Source organism: Hyla sarda, chromosome 1 (genome assembly GCF_029499605.1).
Source record: "Hyla sarda isolate aHylSar1 chromosome 1, aHylSar1.hap1, whole genome shotgun sequence".
Classification (NCBI taxonomy): domain Eukaryota; kingdom Metazoa; phylum Chordata; class Amphibia; order Anura; family Hylidae; genus Hyla; species Hyla sarda.
Window position 1 is genome coordinate 38494454 of NC_079189.1, and position 14154 is coordinate 38508607.

Consider the following 14154-nt stretch of genomic DNA (forward strand, 5'->3'; position numbering starts at 1 on the left):
AAACATTTAAAATGTAAAGAGATTGTTTCAAATGGGACTTTTAAAGCAGATCTGATGGACAGAATGGGAGTTTATGAAGTGACCACCCATGTATGACCTCTGTATATGATAGTCCTAACAATTCATCTTACTTGTAAGCTTTGCGTTTTGTGTCTCCGAGGCATTGATATTACAGCAGAATCTCATAATTGCCTGCCGACATATTTGTGCTTGGGTCGGCATTGGTCCCATTCAGTTCAATGACCTGATATAGCGACCTAGGGGAGGATTCATCAAGACCTGTGTAGAGGAAAAGTTGACCAGTTGCCCAGATGGCTTCTTTCATTTTTGAAAAGGCCTCTGAGTAATGAAAGAAGCGATCTGATTGGTTGCTATGGGCAACTAACTGGTCAACTTTTCCTCAGCACAGGTCACTTTAGGTCACTTTCTGAGTACATATGAGTTTTGGCTCGGACTAAAAAGTACAACAAACTGCACTTTTCAGTCTATGTCAAAGCTCAGATGCCCCTAACGTAGTCACTAGGTGACTACATTCAGGTCCTTGAATTGAACAGGACCATAGCACAGATACATTGGCAGGCGATTTTGAGGTTCTGTTAACATGAGAGTGCATAAGAGGCACATATTGGGGTATGAACACAGCTTTATATGCAGGAAACTCTTCAGGTATTGTATGGCTGTCTTGGTGGGAGACATGAAATGCAGAAATGTTGGATGACTCCTTTAAAACTAAGCTGTCATATCTCATGTACATCATAAGCTCAGGAGCTAAGCCCGCTCCATGCACAACAGTATTGTATCATAGTTGGCACATCATCATAATTGGCTGTAAATCACTGTCCATGTAGAGGACAGGAGCTTCTTCAGGGTCTTGTACAGTACACGCAATGTCCTAAAAAAATATGATGAGCCGCCCTTACCTGGTGTCCAAAGGAGTAGCTATCCCTGGAAGAGGTAAAGAGAAGTACAGAACATGTAGTACCTCCCTGTACTGTAGGGGGCGCTACCAGACAGCCAGTAAGTGCATGCACTTCAGTAATTCAGGGATGTTTACCAGCGAGATGCCCATTCTGATTGGTCAGTTCTTCCAGCCATAGACACGTTTCACATATCTAGACTGCTTCCAGTTACCAGGTTTCTATAGAGTTATTATCTCAACATACAATGGATTCACTATACAATAGTCATCCTGGAACCATATATTATTGTATCTCGAGGGACCACTGTATACTGCAAAGTAAATGCTGTAAAAAGTGAAGTACAGGGGGGATCTTCACTGGCCATATATGAATGACACTCAAAAAGTTTTTGCAAATTTATATTTTCCTTGAAAACGGAGAAAGTGGGAGGAGTAGTAATTGGTTGTGTCTGAGGATGTCATGTGACCTGCATTGCAAAGAAAGACAACTATATAGAAAACCGAGGTCATTTGTTTGTAATATAATTTGTTTCAAAATAAGCAGAGTTCCCCCCTAGAAGACACAGGACATACCTCTATGCCCTGGCTGCCTGGTACTTGGCACAGCAGTGAGCTTCATGATCAGTACTGATCATGGCATCTGAAGCATTAGGGAGGCTTACGTCCACTGATCGGACCACTTGTAGTGCAATTACAGGGGGCCAATAAGTCAAGATGGTGGCCGGAGCTCTGCCTACCAGCTCTATAGCTCCTGCAGAATGTGATTGTATGGTCTTGCAATGCATGGCACTGAACAGTAATAGCAATCGATAGATTGCTATAAATAGTCCCCCTATGGAGACTTTAAAAAAGTTAAGAAAAATGTTTTAATAAATGAGAATAATGCTAGAGTCACAATTTCGCTATGCTCCAGGTCGGAGCACAACGGGCACCAAGAGGTCCCAACGGATCCCATTGACTTTGCATGGGGTCCGTGAGTTATCAGGAGAAAAATACTGGACATGTGTAAGTGTGAAAAAAGACCAAAGTCAAAAATTGCTTATATTTGGTCACATCACATCCCAGAAATACAAGGAATAAAGATTCACATACCGTATATACTCGAGTATAAGCCGACCCGAGTATAAGCCGAGACCCCTAATTTCAACCCAAAATCCCAGTTATTGACTCGAGTATAAGCCTAGGGTGGGAAATACATCATCCCCCCCTGTCATCATCCAGACCCGTCATTAACATCTTCATCATCATCACCGCCTGTCATCATCCAGACCCTCATCATCATCACCTGTCATCATCCCCTTGTCATCATCCCACATATCCCCCCTTCATCATCCCCTTGTCATCATCCCACACATCCCCTTGTCATCATCCCACACATCCCCTTGTCATCATCCCACACATCCCCCTTCATCATCCCCTTGTCATCATCCCCACCCTCCTTCATCATCCCCTTGTCATCATCCCACACACCCCCCTTCATCATCCCACACCCCCCCTTCATCATCCCACCCCCCCCTTCATCAACTTCTTGTCATCATCCCACACCCCCCCCTTCATCATCCTCTTATCATCCGCCCTCAGTGGTCCTCAACCTGCGGACCTCCAGAGGTTTCAAAACTACAACTCCCAGCAATGGCCGATGGCTGCCCGGGCTTGCTGGGAGTTGTAGTTTTGAAACCTCCGGAGGTCCGCAGGTTGAAGACCACTGCGCCCTTCGACATCATCCAGCCCCCTCTCACCCCCTTTAGTTCTGAGTACTCACCTCCGCTCGGCGCTGGTCCGGTCCTGCAGGGCTGTCCGGAGAGGAGGTGGTCCGGTGGGATAGTGGTTCCGGGCTGCTATCTTCACCGGGGGCGCCTCTTCTCCACGCTTCCGGCCCGGAATAGAGGCGTTGCCTTGACAATGACGCAGAAGTACGTTGGCAATGAACGCACCTCTGCGTCGTTGTCAAGGCAACGTGACTATTCTGAGGCCGGGCCCGAAGCGCTTAGAAGAGGCCTCCCCAGTGAAGATAGCAGCCCGGAACCACTATCCCACCGGACCACCTCCTCTCCGGACAGTCCTGCAGCACCGGACCAGCGCCGAGCGGAGGTGAGTACTGTACAGAACTAAAGGGGGGTGAGAGGGGGCTGGATGATGTCGAAGGGCGCAGTGGTCTTCAACCTGCGGACCTCCGGAGGTTTCAAAACTACAACTCTACTACTGGATGATGTCGAAGGCCACAGTGGTCTTCAACCTGCGGACCTCCGGAGGTTTCAAAACTACAACTCCCAGCAAGCCCGGACAGCCGATGGCTGCCCGGGCTTGCTGGGAGTTGTAGTTTTGAAACCTCTGGAGGTCCGCAGGTTGAAGACCACTGCGGGTGGAGAGTTCACTCGAGTATAAGCCGAGGGGGGTGTTTTCAGCACGAAAAATCGTGCTGAAAAACTCGGCTTATACTCGAGTATATACGGTATACATGAATGTGGTACCATAAAACTACGGCTATAAAGACTACGGATCAGGGCGCAAAAAATAAGCCGTCATGCAGCCCCATGTATGGAAAAAGGAAGTTATAGGGATCAGAAAAGGACCATTTAAAGCATACTTATTTTATTAAAAAGTTAGATTTTTTTTTAACGCAGTAAAATAATAGACAAGCATGTAAACATGGGTATCGCCAAAAATAATATATCTTTTTTTGGTTTTGCCATACATTTTATGGTAAAATGAAAGGTGTCATTACAAAGTAAAATTGGCTGCGCAAAAAAAACAAACTCTTGTATGGGTCTGTGAAAGGAAAAATAAAAAAGTTGTGTCTATTAGAAGGCGAGGAGGAAAAAGCGAAAATGCAAAAATAATGAATATTGGCTGTGACCTCAAGGCCAAATGGCTGTGTCCCTAAAGGGATACTCCGCTGGAAACATTTTATCCTTTAGATAGGGGATAAAATGTTAGATCGCGGGTGGTGGTGGGACCCCTGTGATCTCTGCAGCTGCACCACTGTCATTTGGTGCACGGAGCAAACTCCGCTCCGTGCCCGATGACTAGCGATGCAAGCCGCCACACCCCCCCATTCATATCTATGGGAGGAGGCGTGACAGCTATGTACTAGCCGTTATGCCCCCTCCCATAGACATGAATGGAGGGGGCGTGGCATGAGAGGGGGCATGGGAGTCTCCAGTGGCGAGACCCCCGCGATCTAACATCTTATCCCCTATCCTTTGGATAGGGGATAAGATGTTTCCAAAGGCGTACCCCTTTAAGGGGTTAAAGAAAAAGTGTGGAAACTTCCTATTTCTCCTGTATAAACACATGGACTGACCAAGTCTAAATGGGGAGGGTGGGGGGTGGAGACACTCTATAAATGCCATATACCATAGGGCATATGGACAGGTTGTGGCTTGACCAGTTAACCCCTTAAGCCAGGGCTTCACTTTATTCACATATGTTTACAGACAGAAAGAGACTAGAATTAGCCGTTCAAACTACAAGACTCATTGTGACCTGTCAGCGAGATCTGATAAGAAAATGACAGAATTACCTAAACCTAGTTATTCTAGATGCCGCTCCTGGGAGATGAATTCTACCGAGCCGGCTGTAAGTTAATAGAATGCAGAATAATAACTATGATCACTGTGGGGAAGCAAAGAAGTACCAGCGGGGTATAAAGTACTACACGGGGACAGCTGACAGAACATGCTGCCCCATCCGTCTCTCAGCACGGCTCTTTTAGTCACAGCATCGGAAGAGAGGGTCAAGCGGCAGTACGCCCCCAGCCCCCGAGGCTGCTAACACTGCCGAGGAGCCAGACAGCTGACCGTCAGCCAACTTTCCAGCCCCAGCACTGCGGGGCCCTCCGCCCCCCACCACCGAATTGGCAGTCCCCCCAACCTCCGCAACCGATGTACTCAGCGGCCCCACCGCAGGCCCACTCCCTTTAGCTCCTCCAGCCCCAGACAACCCCGTCGACCCGCTGCCTGCACCCCACATTGCTGCTGGGGACCCCCCAGATCCCCGGCATGTACTAAAGCCTGCAGGCCCGTAAGCAGCAATTGCAAACCTGCCAGCCCCCCCCCAAATCAAAGGAGAAAATGGAACACTCACCGGACCCCACTGGCATAGGATCAGCGGCCGTGACTCCCGTTCCAATGGGCATCCTGCCAGCATCGGTGGATCCCCTCAGGTCACTCGCAGAACTGGCAGTCCACCCAACCTCCGCAACCGATGTACTCAGCGGCCCCACCGCAGGCCCACTCCCTATAGCTCCACCAGCCCCAGACAACCCCGATGAACCGCTGCCTGCACCCCACATCGCTGCCAGGGACCCCCCAGACCCCCACCATGTACTGAAGCCTGCAGGCCCATAAGCAGCAATTGCAAACCTGCCAGCCCCCCCCCCCCCCCCAAAATCATAGGAGAAGGTGGAACACTCACCGGACCCCACTGGCATAGGACCAGCGGCCGTGACTCCCGTTCCAATGGGCATCCTGCCAGCACCGGTAGATCCCCTCAGGTCACTCGCAGAAGCAGAGGCCATCAAGTCCACAGAAGTCACCACAGAAGCCGCAGGAACCCCAGCCGGAGTTGTACTTAGAGTTCTGGATACCTGAGAGGGAGGGCGCAGAAGTCACCACAAAAGCCGCAGGAACCCCAGCCGGAGTTGTACTTAGAGTTCTGGATACCTGAGAGGGAGGGCGCACCTGCTCACCCCTCCACCCTTCCGGCACCGATGGAACACCTGCAGTAGCTGAAGCTGGAGAATCCACCCCTTGATCCAGCAGAATTTCATCCTTGCTGATGTCACTAGGAGCAGGGTCAGCATGCCCCTCCCCGCCCAGGGAACGATCATCCTCAGGTAGAAAGGCAGCCTGCCCTTCACCATCTCCACTAGACCCAGCAGGGTCCGTCACAGGGGGGAGCCTGTGTAGACACCAGGCCAGCAGGAGCCTGCCTCCCCTCCTGAGGAGCGGGTACAGCCACAGCACAGCGTGCAGCTCTCCGATGGCCCTGCCGTCCTACAGCAGCAGGGGACTGAGAGCGGGCCGCAGCATGCTCCTCCAGGGGCAAGAGAGCCGTTGCATCCCCAGACTGGCCACCCCATTCCACCGCACCCGATCGGCCTCCACTGGAACGGGAGGTAGAGGGACCTGAACGGAGACTTACCCTGCGGTGCCGGGCATGTGGAGAAGCAACAGGTGAAAGCCACGCTGGAGGGCGGGAGCGCCGACCGCTGGACCGGAACCCGGACCCCCCAGCCGGCTGCAGCACCTCCCGGGACAGCACCATGAACTGGTCCTCCAGCCACTGAGGACCCCTCCGCATCGTCTCCTCTAGCAACTGCCGCAGCACCTCATCCACAGGAGAAGCCATCACCAGGTGGGAGCGCTGTGATCCTCTTCCAATCTTCTTCACCTCGCTGTGCATACTGGCTCCGCCTCTTCCTCCCTGGCCTAAAATACCCCCTTCCTACTCCTCCTACTTCCCCTTCCTCCTTCTCTTCAGCCTGACTTTTAACCCCCCATTAACCCTTCCCCACCTGGCCATCATCCCCCTCCGCTATGATTTTCTCCCCTCCAGGGCTTACTATTTCCATGCTCAAATTTTAATTTCTTCTTTGGGTTGTTATGATTAGTGATGAGCGGCATTGTCCATATTCGAATTTGCGATATTTCGTGAATATATAGACGAATATTTGTCCTACGTTCGCGAATTTGGTGTATTCGTTATATTCACATATTCCAGGAAGAAAACAGTGAGGGGGTGGGCAACTTTACTATTGGTTGCTAGGGATGTTGTTGATAACTTTTGACAAGTGTATTTGCATCATTCATGTGAAAAGAAGGAATATGCGAATATTCACATATGCGGGAAAAACAAATATTCGCAATTTCGAATATATAGTGAATATATTCGCAATATTCGTGAATTTGCGATATTTGCGATAAAAATTCGAAATGCGAATATTCGCGCCCAACACTAGTTATGATAACTTGCATATGTAAGGTAGTGTTGAAGGGTGTGATCAAATAAAGCTAATTTTAACACAGAGTGATACTATATGTGGGCTGGTGAGGTTTGTGTGCCAGAGCCACTTTTTAGTATAGTCATTCAGGGCTCCTGGCAGGGGATTTAAAAATTAAAGTAAAGACACTACATACATCATAGAGGCGCGAAGAATGCCACCCGCTCCCCTGGTTAATAGCTTATGATCGCATCGGGTCTCAGAAGTGAGACCCGATGTGATCAATCCTTCAGCCCCTGTACTACTACCCCCAACATGGAACATACTCTGTTCTATGATGGGGGTAGTAGTACAAGTACTACAGTAGTCTCCTCAGCCGAGTTTTGTATTATTTGAAAAACGTAATAAAAATTATTTAAAAAGGAAGTGTATACAGCGATATAGGCATTGTATATAGTGTTATAGGTAGTGTATATAGTCATATAGGCAGAGTATATAGTGTTATAGGGGGACATTTATGAAAGCATTTACCCGTTTTTTCTTTCATATAATTGTCGCAAAAAAGTCGCAACTGCGCCTACGCAATTTCCTGTGCGCCGATCATCCCTAAGAGCGAGAAAAGCAAGAAAATAGATTTTTGCTTATGTAAGTAAGTTTTAGGAATTAACTTGCACTAGTAAGAGATTAATCAAATACGACTGTCGCTAAAAAGTCACTATAGTGGAAAACTTTGCGGAAATTTACTCCTGCACATTCCCATTACTAAAATGCCTTACATCCTCTAAAATGAATTGTCCTCTTTTATTAATGGTATTCTTTTTTTTTTTTTTTTTTTTTTTTTTTTTTGTAAAGTGTGTTATAACTACATGATTATTTTTTATTGCTTACTTTTGGGCATTGTCTGTAATTTTTTATTTATTTTTTGTCTTTTGTCTTTTCACACTGATTGCCATAATCAACCTCTTCTACTCCAGCTAATTCCAATGTTGGCTTGTCAAAACATCATTTAAACTTCAAATTTAAATCTAAAAAGAATAATGGAAAAAAAAAAACACCTATGAGAACATTTTTTATTTACCGTATTTTTCGCCGTATAAGACGCACTTTTTCTTCCCCAAAACTGGGGGGAAAAAGTCGGTGCGTCTTATACGGCGAATACACCCCCATCGCGGCGGTCCCTGCGGCTATCAACGGCCGGGACCCGCGGCTAATACAGGACATCACCGATCGCCGTGATGCCCTGTATTAACCCTTCAGACGCGGCGATCAAAGCTGACCGCCGCGTCTGAAGGGAAAGTGACACTAACCTGACTGTTCAGTCGGGCTGTTCGGGACCGCCGCGATTTCACCGCGGTGGTCCCGAACAGCCCGACTGAATAGCCGGGTTAGTGCTTACAGGACACCGGGAGGGACCTTACCTGCCTCCTCGGTGTCTTCTCCGTTCAGGGATCTCCTGTATGGCCGGCGCTCTCCTTCCTCGTCATCACGTCGTCGCGTACGTGCGTCGGCGTGCGTAACGACGTGATGGCGGCGACGGAGAGCGAGGATACCCGGCCGGCAGCAGAGACGTTCCGGAGCAACGGGGACAGCGATGGAGCGACATCCAGGGCAGCGGTGACGGGTCCGGAGCGGCGGGGACACGTGAGTATTAAATCCTATGCAGTGGTCTTCAATCTGCGGACCTCCAGATGTTGCAAAACTACAACTCCCAGCATGCCCGGACAGCCAACGGCTGTCCGGGCATGCTGGGAGTTGTAGTTTTGCAACATCTGGAGGTCCGCAGGTTGAAGACCACTATTGGGTTCAAAATCTTAATTTTTTTAGATTTTGCCCCTAAAAATTGGGTGCGTCTTATACGCCGGCGCATCCTATAGGGCGAAAAATACGGTACTTAAAACGCAAAAAAGAGCTTTGCCAATTTTCACGGAAAGCAAACAACACATATGTAATTATGAATTGTTTCATTGAAATGCCATTGATAAACAAAACAAACATCTAGACACTCTGCTTATTTATTTATACTTTAACAGGAATTGTACTATGCTTCTGTTGTTATTAACAATGTAATGGGACTTAGGCCATTAATAGATAATTATAATAAATAATTAAATAATAATTAATAGATAAACAAGTGAGGACAGCAAAGAACCCCCTCTGCAGCTAACGAGGGGACAGCAGAGCTATCTCCGGCGCTTACCTCACAGCTTTTGCTTACATGGGGGGGATTTTCCCGCTTTTGCTTATGTGCGACAAATTTATTAAGGTCGTGCGACAGAATAATAAATGTGTCGCAAGTAAGCAAAACAGTAGTTGAAAAAAAATTACTTAAAAATAGACTACTAAAGTAAAGTTTCATAAATGTCCCCCATAGGGAGTATATATAGTCATAATGTATAGGCAGTGTATATAGTGATATAGGGAGTGTATAAAGTCATAAAGGCAGTGTATATAGTGTTATAGGGTATATATTGTTATAAGGTGTGTATATAATGTTATAGGAAGTGTGTATATATATATAGGGAGTGTGTGTATATATATATAGTGGTATAGGGAGGATATATATAGTGTTATAGGAAGTGTATATATAGTGATATAGAAGGGCCTATATAGTGATATTAGGGGTGTATATATAGGGAGTGTGTGTGTGTGTGTGTGTATATATATATATATGTATATATATAGTGGTATAGGGAATATATATTTAGTGTTATAGGAAGTGTATATATAGTGATATAGAAGGGCCTATATAGTGATATTAGGGGTGTATATATAGGGAGTGTGTGTGTGTGTGTATATATATATATATATATATATATATGTATATATATAGTGGTATAGGGAGGATATATATAGTGTTATAGGAAGTGTATATATAGTGATATAGAAGGGCCTATATAGTGATATTAGGGGTGTATATATAGGGAGTGTGTGTGTGTGTATATATATATATATATATAGTGGTATAGGGAGGATATATATAGTGTTATAGGAAGTGTATATATAGTGATATAGAAGGGCCTATATAGTGATATTAGGGGTGTATATATAGGGAGTGTGTGTGTGTATGTATATATATATATATATATATATATGTATATATATAGTGGTATAGGGAGGATATATATAGTGTTATAGGAAGTGTATATATAGTGATATAGAAGGGCCTATATAGTGATATTAGGGGTGTATATATAGGGAGTGTGTGTGTGTATATATATATATATATATATATATATATGTATATATATAGTGGTATAGGGAGGATATATATAGTGTTATAGGAAGTGTATATATAGTGATATAGAAGGGCCTATATAGTGATATTAGGGGTGTATATATAGGGAGTGTGTGTGTGTGTATATATATATATATATATATATATATATATATATAGTGGTATAGGGAGGATATATATAGTGTTATAGGAAGTGTATATATAGTGATATAGAAGGGCCTATATAGTGATATTAGGGGTGTATATATAGGGAGTGTGTGTGTGTGTATATATATATATATATATATATATATGTATATATATAGTGGTATAGGGAGGATATATATAGTGTTATAGGAAGTGTATATATAGTGATATAGAAGGGCCTATATAGTGATATTAGGGGTGTATATATAGGGAGTGTGTGTGTATGTATATATATATATATATATATATATATATATATATATGTATATATATAGTGGTATAGGGAGGATATATATAGTGTTATAGGAAGTGTATATATAGTGATATAGAAGGGCCTATATAGTGATATTAGGGGTGTATATATAGGGAGTGTGTGTGTGTATGTATATATATATATATATATATATATATATATATGTATATATATAGTGGTATAGGGAGGATATATATAGTGTTATAGGAAGTGTATATATAGTGATATAGAAGGCCCTATATAGTGATATTAGGGGTGTATATATAGGGAGTGTGTGTGTATATATATATATATATATATATATATATAGTGGTATAGGGAGGATATATATAGTGTTATAGGAAGTGTATATATAGTGATATAGAAGGACATATATAGTGATATTAGGGGTGTATATATAGGGAGTGTGTGTGTGTATGTATATATATATATATATATATATATATATATATATATATATGTATATATATAGTGGTATAGGGAGGATATATATAGTGTTATAGGAAGTGTATATATAGTGATATAGAAGGGCCTATATAGTGATATTAGGGGTGTATATATAGGGAGTGTGTGTGTGTGTATATATATATATATGTATATATATAGTGGTATAGGGAGGATATATATAGTGTTATAGGAAGTGTATATATAGTGATATAGAAGGGCCTATATAGTGATATTAGGGGTGTATATATAGGGAGTGTGTGTGTGTGTATATATATATATATATATATATAGTGGTATAGGGAGGATATATATAGTGTTATAGGAAGTGTACATATAGTGATATAGAAGGGCCTATATAGTGATATTAGGGGTGTATATATAGGGAGTGTGTGTGTATGTATATATATAGTGGTATAGGGAGGATATATATAGTGTTATAGGAAGTGTATATATAGTGATATAGAAGGACATATATAGTGATATTAGGGGTGTATATAGTCAGAGACAGCTCTTCTATAAGGCCTCGCACTGGCCCTGAACCCTGTCCCAAATGCAAGATTGTGCTTCAGATCAGCCTGAGGCGGTGGCCCAATGGAAGAGCCGCCTCTGAGCCCCTCTGCTACTTTCAGGCTAGGTTTCCACACAGGTTTTCTCTGGCGTTTTTTGGAAAATTAGCCACAGCAGTTTTTGAGCCAAAGCCAGAGGTGTATTTAAAAGGAACGGAAAATATAAAGGAAGGACTTCTCCTTTCTGATGGATCTACTTCTGACTTTGGCTAGGTTTCCACACAGGTTTTCTCCAGCCAAAGCCAGAGGTGTATTTAAAAGGAACGGAAAATATAAAGGAAGGACTTCTCCTTTCTGATCTACTTCTGACTTTGGCTAGGTTTCCACTCAGGTTTTTTGGGGGGTGTTTTTTGGAAAACTGCCACTGCAGTTTTTGAGCCAAAGAGAAGTGGATTCTATGTTTCTGCCCTGCTAGAGTGCAGGGGAGAGAGGAGCAGCACCCTCAGCCTCATCACCCTGTCCATGGCTGCCGTCTGTCTGTTTCAGGTGTGTCCAGTGTTCAGCATTGTAGCTTGTGTTCCAGCGCCTGTGCCCTTACCACTATGCTCAGCTGTACATATCAATCCTGTACTGTGATGTCACTGTGCATATTAACCCTCTATTGTGATGTCACTGTGCATATCAATCCTGTACTGTGATGTCACTGTATGTATAAACCCTGTATTGTGATGTCACTGTGCATATCAATCCTGTACTGTGATGTCACTGTATGTATAAACCCTGTATTGTGATGTCACTGTGCATATCAATCCTGTACTGTGATGTCACTGTATGTATAAACCCTGTATTGTGATGTCACTGTGCATATCAATCCTGTATTGTGATGTCACTGTGCATATTAACCCTGTATTGTGATGTCACTGTATGTATAAACCCTGTATTGTGATGTCACTGTATGTATAAACCCTGTATTGTGAGTCACAGTACACGGTTAAAACACAGAGTTACATCACAGTACAGGGTTAATATGGACAGTGACATCACAATACAGGGTTAATATGCACAGTGACATCACAATACAGGGTTAATATGCACAGTGGTATAATGAAGAGGTGTGCCTGGCACTAACATCACTTAATATCTAGCCTTCACAATACTGGAGACAGTCTGGACTGACCTTTGGCAAACTGGTAGCGGTGGCGCTCAGCCTTGAGGAGTAGCATCATCAGGTATGGCGATGTGAGGCGGGGGGGGGGGGGGGGGGATACTCACAACACCACCATACACGCCTGCGCCTGTGATGCTTGTACATGGTCAATAAAGCACTTTCCTGGATGGTGAGTGCCGTCTTTCATGTCTTCTTTGTACGCCATTAATATGCAGAGTGATTTCACTATCCATGATTAAAGGGGTTATCTGGTGAGAGGGTTTACTTTTTCAGAACTATGCCCATACCTAATATATAAAATAATACACCTGTTCTCACCTTCAGCGCTCCCGCGGTGTCTCCACTGTCCTACTCTGGTCCCCAGTTGTGGTTCTCTACCTGAGTTGTCGCCTGGAATGATGTTGGGGCCAAGTGCGTCACACTCAGCCGATCACTGGCCATGGTGGAATATTACTCCAGAATCGCAGCTGGGGACTGGAGCAGGACATGGGAGACATTGCGGGAGCTGTTGGAGGTGACAACAGGTTTATTATTTTATATACTAGGTATGGGCATACTTATGAAAAGAAAACCCTCCTGTAGAATAACCTCTTTAATATATACAGTGATTTCACAGTACAGGGATAATACAGACAGTGATGTCACAGTACATGGGGCAATACACATGGGGAATTTGTAAAGAGGTGGGGATGGTGCTATAGAGAGGAACCTAAAATGTTTGTCTGGCAGATTCTGCAAAGACAAGTCATCATGCTGACTGATCTGAACAAGGAGAAGTGAACGATTCCGTTCAGAGAAAACATCACCTGTTGGTGTTATTGGTCTCAGTATACAGAATTTGGTCAGTTACAGCATGATGGTAATATGTATGGTGATAATATTCCTCCCTGTATACTGGTATTATTGGTAATATTGGTCAGTGTACATGATTGATTCAGTAACAGTATGTAACATAGTAACATAGTTCATAAGGTTGAAAAAAGACCAGAGTCCATCAAGTTCAACCCATAACCCTAATGAGTCCCTACTGAGTTGATCCAGAGGAAGGCAAAAAACCCTCATACTAGAGGTAAAAATTCCTTCCCGACTCCAAATATGGCATCAGAATAAATCCCTGGATCAACGTTCTGTACCTATAAATCTAGTATACATAACCGGTGATGTTATTATTCTCCAAAAATGCATCAGGCCCCTTTTGAATTCTTTTACAGAGTTTCCCATGACCACCTCCTCAGGCAGAGAATTCCACAGTCTCACTGCTCTTACAGTAAAGAATCACGGTCTGTGCTGGTGTAGAAACCTTCTTTCCTCTAGACGTAGAGGATGCCCCCTTGTTATAGATACAGTCCTGGGTATAAATAGATCATGGAGAGATCTCTGTACTGTCCTGATATATTATATATATTATTAGGTCACCCCCCTTGTTATAGATACAGTCCTGGGTATAAATAGATCATGGAGAGATCTCTGTACTGTCCCCTGATATATTTATACAT

The 14154-nt window shown here is 44.1% G+C and overlaps 1 protein-coding gene across 3 annotated transcripts in view; it reads right to left on the minus strand.

Moving 5' to 3' along the window:
* LOC130337968 (octopamine receptor-like) overlaps nucleotides 1-14154 on the minus strand; it is a 123283-nt gene that overhangs the window by 40483 nt on the left and 68646 nt on the right. The window lies entirely within an intron of this gene.